At 47.4% G+C, this 12,223-nt stretch overlaps 1 protein-coding gene across 1 annotated transcript in view; it reads left to right on the top strand.

Moving 5' to 3' along the window:
* Positions 1–3,038: 3,038 nt before the first annotated feature.
* FAM13B (family with sequence similarity 13 member B) overlaps positions 3,039–12,223 on the top strand; it is an 86,702-nt gene continuing 77,517 nt past the window's right edge. Inside the window, exon 1 of the mRNA XM_084780039.1 lies at positions 3,039–3,237. The gene's annotated coding sequence lies outside the window, so the exon portion shown is untranslated. The remainder of the gene's footprint in view (positions 3,238–12,223) is intronic.

The raw sequence follows: 12,223 nt of genomic DNA on the forward strand, positions 1-12,223 counted from the left end.
TCTACCATGGTTTGTCTTATTTTTGCTTACTTGTTTGAGTCAGGATGTCTTATGTAACCCAGGCTAGCCTGAAACTTGCTAGGAAACTGAAGACGGCCTTGAATTCCTGAACCTCCAGTGTTCGTCTCCCAAGTGCCAGGGTTGTCACCTCTAGCTGTGCCTATGAACTTTTACATAATGAATCTATATTTTATCACACTGCGTGTCAGTCGGCCTGGTTTATTCTTGTTCTTTTAGGAAGGGCCACAAGTAGTATATATAGGCTGGTGCTCACTATGTAGCTGTCCTTGAGCTCACAACGCTCTTTCGTCACTCCCTGCTAAGTGCTGGGGTTACAAGCGTGAGTCACCTAGCCGAGCGCCAACTCTCATTCATAGTCTGTCTGTCTGTCTGTCTGTCTCTCTCTCTCCCCCTCCCCTTGAGACAGTAATTGTATCCCAAGTGCTCCTTGAATTAGAGCTCCTGCCACAGCCTTTGGAATCTCGAGTGTCAGGATTCAAGGCCTGAACCTCTGCATGGTTTGCTGCCTGATTCCTGTTAGCAGATTTCCAAAGGTCCACAGTGCTTTTCCTTCTAAGTTGGCACCTCTACTAGTAGAATTCCCTGGGAAACTCGCGTGCGTCCCACGTCATCTGTTCATGTTCATTCCACTACGCAGAAGTGACTCTCCACAGTCCTTGAGAAAAACCTTTCTCCACTTCCCGGGGACCCTGATGTTTATTGGAGAGGGTCTATACAGCACAGCCCTTACAATCACCACTGCGCCATTGTGTGACTTCTTAGTATCTTGAGGAGTCTCCTTTGATATTTCTGAGGTTGTGTTTACTTATTAAATACATCTTTTTGCTTTGTTTTTGTGTGTGTGTGTGTGTGTGTGTGTGTGTGTGTGTGTGTGATGCTGTGTGTATGGGTGCCCAAAGAGGCCAGAAGAAGACATCAGGTCCCCTAAAACTAGCATTACAGATAGTTGTGAGCCACCATGTGGGTGCTGAGACTCAAACCCAGGTCCACGTCCTCGTCTTCTGAAAGAGCAACCCACACTCTTAGAATTTAACTACTGAGCCGTCTCCAAATTTATTTGTCTGTTTGTTTATGGAGACAGAGTTTCTTCCTATAGCCCTGGCCACCCTGGACCTCACTAGGTAGAACAGACTGGCTTCAAACTCACAGAGATTCACAGGCCTCTGCCTCCCACGTGCTGGGATTACAGATGTGAGCCACTGCTCCCAGCTTTCATTTTCTTCTTTAAGATTAAAAATAATATAGATTGGGGGGCGGGGTAGAAGGGTGCATGCATGGAGGCCAGAGGAAACTTGTAGACTCCGTTCTTTCCTTCCACCCTGTGGATTCCAGGCATCAAACTCAGATCACCAGCGCTGGAAGACAACACCTTTTCCCCTCAAACACTTACTTATGAATTCAGTGCTCTGCCTGCATGTACATCTGCCTGCCAGAAGAGGGCACCAGATCTCATTCTAGATGGTGGCGGGTTACCATGTGGTTTCTGGGAATTGAACTCAGGACCTCTGGAGGAGCAGTCAGTGCCCTTAACCTCTGAGTCATCTCTCCAGCCCCATCTCCTCTTCTTTTTGGGTTGGGCCAGTCTCATGACTAGCTTGGAACTCATGAAGTAGCTGAAGATGACCTTGAACTTCTGATCCACCTGTCTCTGCCTTCCACGTGCTAGGACGTGGAAGGCATATACCCAGCTTCTATCAGTATCTTTACCATACTTTGGCTTTCTTTTAACGCTGAGAAATAAGTCAGGAAAACACTATTTACGACAGCTTTTAAAAACTTTTAAGAGTGAGGCTGGGCGTGGTGGCACACACCTTTAATCCCAGCACTCGGGAGGCGGAGGCAGGTGGATCTCTGTGAGTTCAAGGCCAGCCTGGTCTACAAAGAGAGTCCAGGACAGCCAAGGCAGGCGGTGCTCTTAACCACTGAGCCATCTCTCCAGCCCCTAGGTACAGAGTTTTAACTTCTGTCTTTCTCTCATTGAGGAAGAATCTCATATCACTTAGCTCGGTGGTTTTCAACCTTCCTGATGCTGCAGCCCTTTAATACAGTTAGCTCCTCATGTTGTTGGGAGCCGCCATCTATAAAAGTATTTCAGTGAAACAGGGATAACTTTGCTGCTGTTATGAACTGTGATGTGAATATTTTTGGAGCTAGAGGTTTGTCCACGGGGTCATGACCCACAGGGTGAGAACCACTGGTGTAGGCTGAGGCTATGTAGCCAAGGATGGCCCGGAACTCGGAATTCCACCTGCCTCTGCCTCCTGCCTGCTGGGATTAAAGGCATGGGTCACCACACCGAGCCTGGCTTTGAAGTCTGGAGACTCCACCTTGCTCCCAAGCACTGGGAATTTGGGTGCGCTCCACCACACCTGCCTTTGTGTAGTTTCTTAAGAAGCAATTTAGCCAGTAAGTGTTGGGTGTGTCTGAGGAGAGCAGTCTGATGACAGCTGGACCGAGGGCCTGTCAGGCAATGCCTGAGGGGAGTGTTTCTTGCTGAAACCAAATAGCATTTGCCGACGTGAGAATTTACACGGTGAAGTTACAAAGGAAAATGAGGAACGATGATTACCGAAGCCCAGAATACTGGGTGTCTGGTAGAGATGGCTCGGGGGTTCTGAGGGCCACTCGGTGAGTCTGATTCACAGATCCCACATGGTGCCTCACAACTGTGTGTAATGCCAGCTTCAAGGAAATGCAATGCCACCTTCCGTCCCCCTCCAGCAGGCACACATATCTTGCATAGAGAACACTCCAGCGAAACATCCATACACATAAGAAATAAAATAAAACCCCCAGACCAAACCCAAATTAGCAAAGGAACAACAAAACCTATCCCCCCAAAAGCTCCTTTGCCCTCTGAGTCAGCTTCCCGACCCTGTGAAGGTGTTTCTTTCTTTTGGCCTCAGAACACAGTGGAAAATTCCCGAGACTCTATGAGTTCCTTGAATAGAGAAAGTTTGGGAACTTCCAGTCTATGAAAAGTCCCTGGCACATTGCAGGTGCTCAACAAATGCAATAAACCATTAGGGAGCTTTGTACAAGGGAGCAAGCTTCTTCCGTTGTATTTCTGGTCCTAGGGGAAGCCACGTCTGCATGGTCGGCAGCTTGACATAAACACCATGAACAGCAGCGACAGCCACATGGAACACAGCAGCCGACTGAGGCAGAGGTGCTGAAGACAAAGGGTCTCCGAGACGCCAGAGAAAGACGACCAGAGTGAGTAAGGCTTGGCCTCACTCTCACAGCATAATTCATCAAAGCAAAACTTATTTTCTCCAGAGGATTTTGGTGTCTAGTTCTGTTTTGTATCATTAGCTCACTCTGTTGTAGAATTTCTGCTTAAAGATTTCCCCACAGATACCAACAGGTTGGGAAACTGCTGGCTACAGTCTAGACCGAGTTGAAACAGGCCTCGAGCACGCCTTTAATCCCAGCACTAGGGGTAGGGGGTACCGGGCAGAGGCAGGAGGATCTCTGTGAGTTCCAGGTCAGCCTGGTCTACAGAGTGAGTCTAGGACAGCCAAGGATACATTATGGGAGGTGTCTCAAGTGTGGGTCACATCAGAGAAAAAGCAAATCAGCTGGTGTTTTTTACCTAGTTCACTAAGTATTGCTGCTTTTGAACCATTATGGAACCAACAACAAATGATAATTTCCCAGTATCCCACCACTTAAAAGCTGCGTAAGAGCTGGGGGTGTGGTTTGGTCAGTAGGATTGCTGGCTGCCCCCGTTCGATCTCCAGCACTTCATAAACAAAGCACAGTGGTGCCTGCTTACAATCCCAACACTGGGGAAGTAGAGCAAGCAGGGTCAGCACCTCATTCTTGGCTACCCCGTGACTGTAACTAGATTCCCTACGGTCTGGAGCGATGGCACCCTCCTCAGTTGGCTCAGTATTTTCACTGAGCGTGGATTTTGGTTTTTATTTGGAGACTAGCTCTTAGGTAAGAGGTAACAGCTATTTTAAAAAGTGTTGCATTTCTTTCTTTGTGTATGTGTGTACGTGTGTGTATGTACATGTCAGTGTGCACATGTGGAGGTCAAGAGAGCAGTCCAAGGGAGTGGGTTCTCTTTTCCCACCATGAAGGGCTTGAAGAGCAAACTTCGGTTTGCCAGGCTTGGTGGCAAGCGCCTTTACTGGCTGAGCCATCTTGCTGACCCCGGCCCCGGCCCCCACCCCAACCCCGGCTCCGGCCCCTGCCCCAGCATTAACAGCTTTTACATGTCGTGAGAATATCAGTCTCTTAAACTGTGCCCACTTCCCATGGTTTAATCACTACGTGAAGCTTTTGGAGCCTCTAACCCTTTGTCCTTGGTCTCTTCATAAGGGGGAGACAGGGCTACTGAGTCCTCGAGTCAACACAGAGTGCAAACCTCAAGCTTGGGCGTTTGCTTGATCTTGTTTACTTGCCTTTTTACAAATGAGGATGCCCTATGGCAGGTTTTGGGGGTGGGGGGGAAGGGAGGATGCAGTTTATGAAGGTAACTTTTAGAAAATTAGTTGTTAAAAGAAAACAAACAAAAACCAAAGGCTGTTTCTTCCCAATCTTTCTCAGATTTATTTATTTATTTATTTATTTTGAGACAGGGCTTCTCTGTGTAGCCTTGACTGTCCTGGACTCACTTTGTAGATCAGGCTGGCCTCGAACTCACAGAGATCCACCTGCCTCTGCCTCCCAAGTGCTGGGATTAAAGATGTGCACCACCACCGCCTGGCCCAGATTTACAATTTTTAGCATCTCCAAGCACATACCTTTAATCCCAATGACCAGGAGGCAGAGGTAGTGGATCTCTGTGAGCTAAGCTTGTCTACATAGTGGTTACATAAAGGGCTATATAAAGAGACCCTGTCTCAAAAACAAACATACAAATTCAAAACAAACAACCAAGACGAGACTGGAGAGATGAGATGGGTCAGTGGTTAAGAGCATTTGTTTTAATATTTATTTATTTTTATGTTTGAGTATTCTATCTGCATGTACACTTACGTGCCAGAAGAGGGCGCCAGATCACATTACAGATGGTTGTGAGCCACCATGTGGTTGCTGGGAATTGAACTCAGGACCTCTGTAAGAGCAGACAGTGATCTTAACCACTGAGCCATCTCTCGAGCCCTGTTAAGAGCATTTGCTGTCCTGGCAAAGAACCCAGGTTCTATTCCCAGCACCCATACGGTGACTCCCAGCCCTCTGTAATTCCAGTCCCAGGGGATCCCGTACTCTCTCCAGCTTCTGCAGCCACTGCGTGCACCTGCTGAACAGACATTCATGCGGGCCAAACACTCATGCACATAGAAATAAAGTAATAATAAAAATAAAACACCAACAGACGAAGATCTGCCTGCCTCTGCCTCCCAAGTACTAGAACCAAAAGCGTGTGCCACAACGCCCTGCATTCTTTCTCAGAATGTTTTGGGTTTTGCTAATTCTTTTTAGTCTTAGTCCCTCTGGCAATTCCACTGCAAGCTTAGAACAAGATTAAGAATTTGCTGCAGCAAGGTGGGGTGGTGCACGCCTCTAATCCCAGCAGGCAGAGGCAGGTGGATCTCTCTTGGTCTACAAAGAGAGTTCCAGGACAGCCAGGGCTATTACACAGAAAAATTCTGTCTCAAAAAAAACAAAGGAAGGAAGGAGGGAAGAGGAAAAGGAAAAGAAAAACAAGTGTGAGAATAAGGTCTGTCATTCCCCCAGGTACCCATTTTCCTGATTTTTTTTGTTTGTTTTTTGTTTTTGTTTTTTGAGACAGGGTCTCTCTGTGTTAGCCTTGGCTGTCCTGGACTTGCTGTGTAGACTAGGCTGGCCTCGAACTCACAGCGATCTGCCTGCCTCTCATTTTCCTGATTTGAAAACAAGAGGCGTTGAGGGAAGGAGGCATCTCGCATACATGGTGTTTGTGACTGCAGAGAATTAAAGGCAAGCTTTCCCCGGAGCAGTCAGCCAATGGGGGCTCATCCTGATGAGGCGATGCTTTCCACCCAACCTTCACTGACATCCCTTCTCACTCCTGGGTGTTCTATGCAAGGCTGGGAAGGGATGTGTTTTCAGGAGCTTGCCACTTTCCTTACAACCTCTTGCTGGCTCTCTGCTGCCACCTATGGCGGAGCCTCTGGAAGCTGGTGCCCTCTCAGCAGTGGTTGTCATCCCCTTAGTCAGCAGCGAGAACAAGAGCCCTGGCAAGTCCTTGTCCTCTCCACCTTAGGACCCACGTTTCCCTTCTTAGCCTTCTCAGAGTCTGGAGCAGCCACGCTGACTGCAGGTCAGACTGCGTCCAAAGCCTCGCTTACCCGAGGGGCTTTCCCCCAGCATCTTTTCTCTGTGGGTTTCACTTTGCCCACTTCCCTCCTGTGAAATTGTGTGGTGCCCTAGATGTAAGCATAGGCGGTTTCTGTTCCTGTTGCGGTGTGCTAGGGCCTGAGTCAGATGCCTCACACATGCTAAATGCACGTCCTGTCACTACACACTCAGCCTGGGCTAATTTTTTGTGGGTAAACTCCAGCACTTTCCTTACTTTTTTCTTTCTTTCTTTCTTTCTTTCTTCCTTCCTTCCTTCCCTTCTTCTTCTTCTTCTTCTTCTTCTTCTTCTTCTTCTTCTTCTTCTTCTTCTTCTCCCTCTCCTTCGAGACAGGGTTTCTCTGTGTAGTCTTGGCTGTCCTGGACTAGCATTGTAGACCATGCTGGCCTCGAACTCACAGGGATCCCCTAGCCTCTACCTCCCGAGTGCTGGGATTAAAGGTGTGTGCCACCACCCGGCTCACTTTCCTCACTCTTAAGACAACAAAGAAGTGAGTGGGCATATTCAGTACTGTTGGGAGACTTTGGGGGTGGGGTAGCGGTGTAAGACCCCCCCTTTCCCATCTGAAACTTGTAATTTGGTGTTTTTATTTTCTTGACCAGTGTTGCTGGCATATTTTTGTTGTTGTTACGATGATGATGATGATGGTGATGCCTGTGTGTGTGTGTGTGTGTGTGTGTGTGTGTGTGTGCATGTGTGTGTGGGCGTGGAAGCTTTGCTGCCATCTGTCCTGCCTCTCACATCAAGCTACACAGAATGACACCCTGAGACCTGAAGAGAATGAGGGAAAGTGGTTCTTCTTTTCTATGACTTGGTTTGATTGCCTTGAGGCAGGAGAATCACCTTGAGTTCAAAGGTGAGTTCTTTGAGAGAGATGGAGACTCCCTCAGCTTTGGGTGAACGGTCAGGCAGAGAGCTGCGGTTCAGGATGCTTGACAGGCAGCAAAGCCACCAGAGCCAGGGCCTTCTGAGGTCCTTGTCTCCTGCTCAGGAAAAATAAGGAAAATGAACACAAGGAGCGAGCGAAGTGAACATAGATTTGTTAAGGAAATGGGAGAAAGAACTCCTGAGAGTGGGAAGAGCCCTGGGGGAGGAATTCCACAGTGTTGCTTCCCTGCTGGGCTTTTCAGGGTCCTTTGGGGAGACCTGGATAGAGACTGAGGCCATCTTTGTTGAGATGGACTGTTTTTGAGTGTATCTCAGGCTGAGCCAGTAAGGAGCCCCTTACTCCAACAGGAGAGTTATTCCCTCATGCAGGGGAGGGTCCTGTGTGCCACGTGACCTGGTCATGACCCACCATGGACTCTGCTGTTACTTTCTTGGGAACTTCCTCCCTCCCTCCCTCCCTCCCTTCCTTCCTTCCTTCCCTTATGTGTGTATAAGGAGTGCATACATGTGTGTGTGGGTGCATGTCCACAGATGTGCATATGTGTGGAGACCATGTTGGGTATCTTTCTTGAGTGCTTTCCACCTTGTATAATAAGGCAGGACACACACTTCTTCATCCCCCTCCCCCAGACAGGGTTTCTCTGTGTAGCCTTGACTGTCCTAGACTTGCCTTGTAGACCAGGCTGGCCTCAACTCACAGTGATCCACCTGCCTCTGCCTCCCAAGCGCTGGGATTGAAGGTGTGCGCCACCAAGCCCAGCCTTTTTTTGTTTGTTTTGTTTATTATTTATACAGTATTATGCCTGCACACCAGAAGAGGGCACCAGATCTCATTATAGATGGTTGTGAGCCACCATGCAGTTGCCGGGAATTGAACTCAGGACCTTTGGAAGAGCAGGCAGTGCTCTTAACCTCTGAGCCATCTCTCCAGGCCCAGGACACACACTTCTTTTGTGTATGTGTGTGGTTTCACTGTAGCCTTGGCTGTCCTGGAACTCACTCTGTAGACCAGACTGCCCTCAAATTCAGAGAACCGCCTGCCTCTGCCTCTGAGTGCTGGGATTAAAGGCGTGCGCCACCATAGGCAGGCTTGAGGCACGACACACACTTGAAACCAGAGCTTGCTGAATGACTGGAATAGTTAGCTCACTTCAGGGAGACCCCATCTCCATCTCCTGTGTGCTGGGATTACAGGGAGGGCCCTGCATCTGCCCGGCATTTATGTAGCTGCTGAGGGTTCTCCCTCTGGTCTTCCCATTAGGGCAGCAAGCGCTTTACCAGCTAAGCCATCTTCCCACCCCTCACCCTAAGTTTTCAATAGGTTAGAGTGTTTTAGGTTTAAGATTCTGCTAAGTGTGGTAACATATGTTTGTAAGCCCAGTTTCGGTAGTTGAGGAGGAGGATGCAGAGTTCTAGGCCAGCCAGTGCTTCTTAGCCACGTATGAACAACATGGTACTACATAGCCATGTCTAAATAGCAACACAGAAGTACATATCCATGTCCAAATAACAACACAGCATCCTGAAATTAGTGTGTGTATGCCACACACATACTACACATATGTACATCACACACACACACACACACCACACATATATACATCACACACACATTCACCCCCTTACACACACACCACACACATATATTCACGCTTATACACACACATACATATACACATGCTACACATACCCTACACATACCACACACACATATATCCACATACCACACATATTACACACACCACATACATATATTCACCCCTATACATACAGAACACATCCACACACATATCCATATACATACCACACACTCTACACACACTACACACTACACATATTACACAAACACATATTTACTACACACACACACACATACACACACACACACGCACACATGCCTCATGTATATTTACCCCCTATGCACACACCACATATACAGACCACACACATACACATCACACACACACATACACACACACACACACATACACACACACACACACACTGGTGCCTCTGCCATCCTGGTCTCCTTCCAACTCACCCCACCCCACCAACTGACAGATTAGATTATCACAGGAAAACAAAGCACCAGGAAGGAACCTAATGATAAAAAGTCATGAGGCTCCCGGAGCTTCTTCCCAGAGCCTCCGGCTGGAGCACAGTCCTACTGCACGCCTCCTGCAAGGGGCAGACAGCAGGCTCCTGAGAGAGCTTGCAAGCTGAGCTTGGGCAGCCGTGGTTGTGAGATGCCTGGATCTCCAGTGCCCACCCCAGGGCCTGGCTCCCTTTTATTTTATAATAATTATTGGAGATTTTTAATCAGGCAAAAGTGGAAAAATAGTTTAACATGCTTTGGCTATTTTTAATTTATAATACAAGTGTCTCTCTAGTGTCCCTAGAGGGAGAAAATTTAGTGGCTTCACAGATGTGAGTCACCTGGGCCCTTGCTCTGAAAGACAGTTACTAATATGAGCACAGGCCAGAGAATCATTTCTTGTATTTTATAGGTTACTCAGGTTTTAAGAAACCACTGCACAGAAACAAAAACCCAAAACAAGAAAACTAAATAGGTTAATTTTTGAGTTTTCTTTTGTTTTTGTTTTTGTTTGTTTGTTTGTTTGTTTTTTGCTTTTAGAGACAGTTTTGCTATGTATCTCTGGCTGGTTCTGGAGCTATGTAGCCCAGGTTGACCTTGAACTCACACCAGTCCCTCCTCCTGCCTCAACATCCTGGTGTTACAGGTCTGAACAAACACACTCAGGAGATAATCTTAGGAACACCCGTTCATTCTGAGCTATTTAGTGAGTGAGAGGATTATAAAATAATCACTTTGCATAAAAAAAAAGACTTGTCTGTGATTTATACCTGTAATTAGCACTGAAAGGCAGCAAGGGTGGTAAACACCTTTAATCCCAGCACTCAAAAGGGGGCAGAGGCAGCTGGGTCTCTGTGAGTTAGAGGCCAGCTTGGTCTACAAAGAAAATGCCAGGGCAGCCAGGGCTACACAGAGAAACCCTGTCTCGCAAAACAGTGTCTCCAAAGCTCAGTATGGCATAGTATTGTAACCCCAGCCGCTCAAGAGTTTAAGTGGGAGGATTGGGAGTTCGAGGCCAGTTTAGGGAAAATATTTTGAGTTTCTGTCTCAAAAATAAAAATAAAGAGGAGCTAGGAGAAAACAGTGAAAAGCAGTTGCCTAGCATTTGAAAGCCTGGGGTTCAATTCTCGGGGTGGGGCGGGGGGAAAGCAAAGTTGTTCAGGACTCTGTTTTAATAAACTATAAGACATCTGTGGGAGGAAAGTGGGCACCGCTCCGGGACGCAGACTGAATGGGGCCAAGGTCTCTATGTTTCTTAGTGTTCCCATTTTATTTATCTTTGACCCTTGTCCTGTGGGCTGGTTCTTTATCTCCTAAGGACAGAGATAATAGCCAGCCAAGTCAACCTGAGCAGTCTTTTGGGCAGCGTTCAGCCTTGTTGCTGGGGAGAGGCCCGGGATGGTGAAAACTCCTTCACTGATTGAAAGGAGCACTTGCTGGGCTGAGCTGGGTGAGTTCCTTCCCTCTGAGGCCTCCCCTGGGGTGGGGGTGGGGGTGGGGGGTTGGGGGGTTTGAGGGGGTGGAGTGTGAAAGGAAGCTTTGGGAAAGACAAAGTAGAGCTTTTAGAGCAAAATTTACTAGGATTTGATTAGGCCAGAGGTGGTGGACCGCTCCTGTGATCCTAGCACTTGGGAGGCTGAGGCTGAGGATTGCCGAGTTCCAGCACAGCCTGAGCTACATTGCAGGCCCTGTTTAAAAAAAAAGAAAAGCCCCAGGGACTGTGGAAACTGGCCCACCGCCAAGTCTATGTTTTAGATCAAACTGAAAGCAGAAAGCTGGGCAGCAGGGACGGGTGAGCAGCTCAGGGGGTGACCCTGCTGGTTCGGGAGCAGACTGCCCCTCACTTGTGATTACAGAAAAACAGGGCAATGCACAAAGAAGCCATTGCTTCCTCTCCTCAGTCTAATTAGAGGAATAATGCCAGGTGTGGTGACTCTGGCCCAGATTCCTGGCATTGGGGAGACTGAGGCAGAAGAATTACTGTCAGTTTTATGCCAGCCTGGGCTACATAGTAAGTTCTAGGCCAGCCTGACAGGGTAAGAGCCTGTCTCAATAAATAAATAAATTAATTAATTAATTAAACAAACAAAAAAAGAAAAGAAATAAATTACATACGGTATCCATTGTAGGTCAAAGTTCAAGTAAATTTGAAATGTTCATTTTTACAGTTTACAAAATTTATTTTATTTTGAAACAAAGTCTCCTGTAGCTCTGGCTGGCCTTAAACTTGGTGTGTAGCTAAGGATGGCCTTGAATTCCTGGTCCTCTTGCGTCCACCTCCTGAGTGTTGGAATTACAGGTGTGTGGCACCATACCCCAGCTACGTGTCCTGTTTCTCTACCCGGTTTCACTTGGTTGTTAGGACTGTGCTCTATATAGATATGTGTGTGAACAAACAAGCGTGTCCCAGCACTTTTCCCTGGAGGAGCTGGAAACAAATGTACTGACTGGACACATTTCTGTGGAATAGTATATGTAAAAGGAGGCGGGAGCCCTGGCCGCAGGACAGCTAATGTCAGCACTTCATAGGCAGAGAGGCTGAATCTAGTCTACTTCAAGCCAGGGCTGCGCATGCACGCATACATTACATACCTACACATACATACATACATACATACATACATTCACCCACCAAAAAGTTGATGGCAATATTAGGGGCCACTTTATTTTTTAAAAATTGTGTGCATTTGCTATAGGCATGATATAGGCATCGAACACAAAGTTTCCTTTTGTAGGAAAGGGAATGAAATTTAGAGATGAAAAGTTACAGCCATCCAGGCAGATTACTGTGAGTTCGAGGCCAGCCTGGTCTACAAAGCGAGTCCAGGGCAGCCAAGGCTACACAGAGCGACCCTGTCTCAAAAAAACCAAAAAAAAAAAAAAAAAGTTACAGCCATCTGTAACTTCCATGGGATCCTGCACACATG

This window comes from Acomys minous (genome assembly GCF_964271855.1).
Source record: "Acomys minous genome assembly, chromosome: 4".
NCBI lineage: Eukaryota > Metazoa > Chordata > Mammalia > Rodentia > Muridae > Acomys > Acomys minous.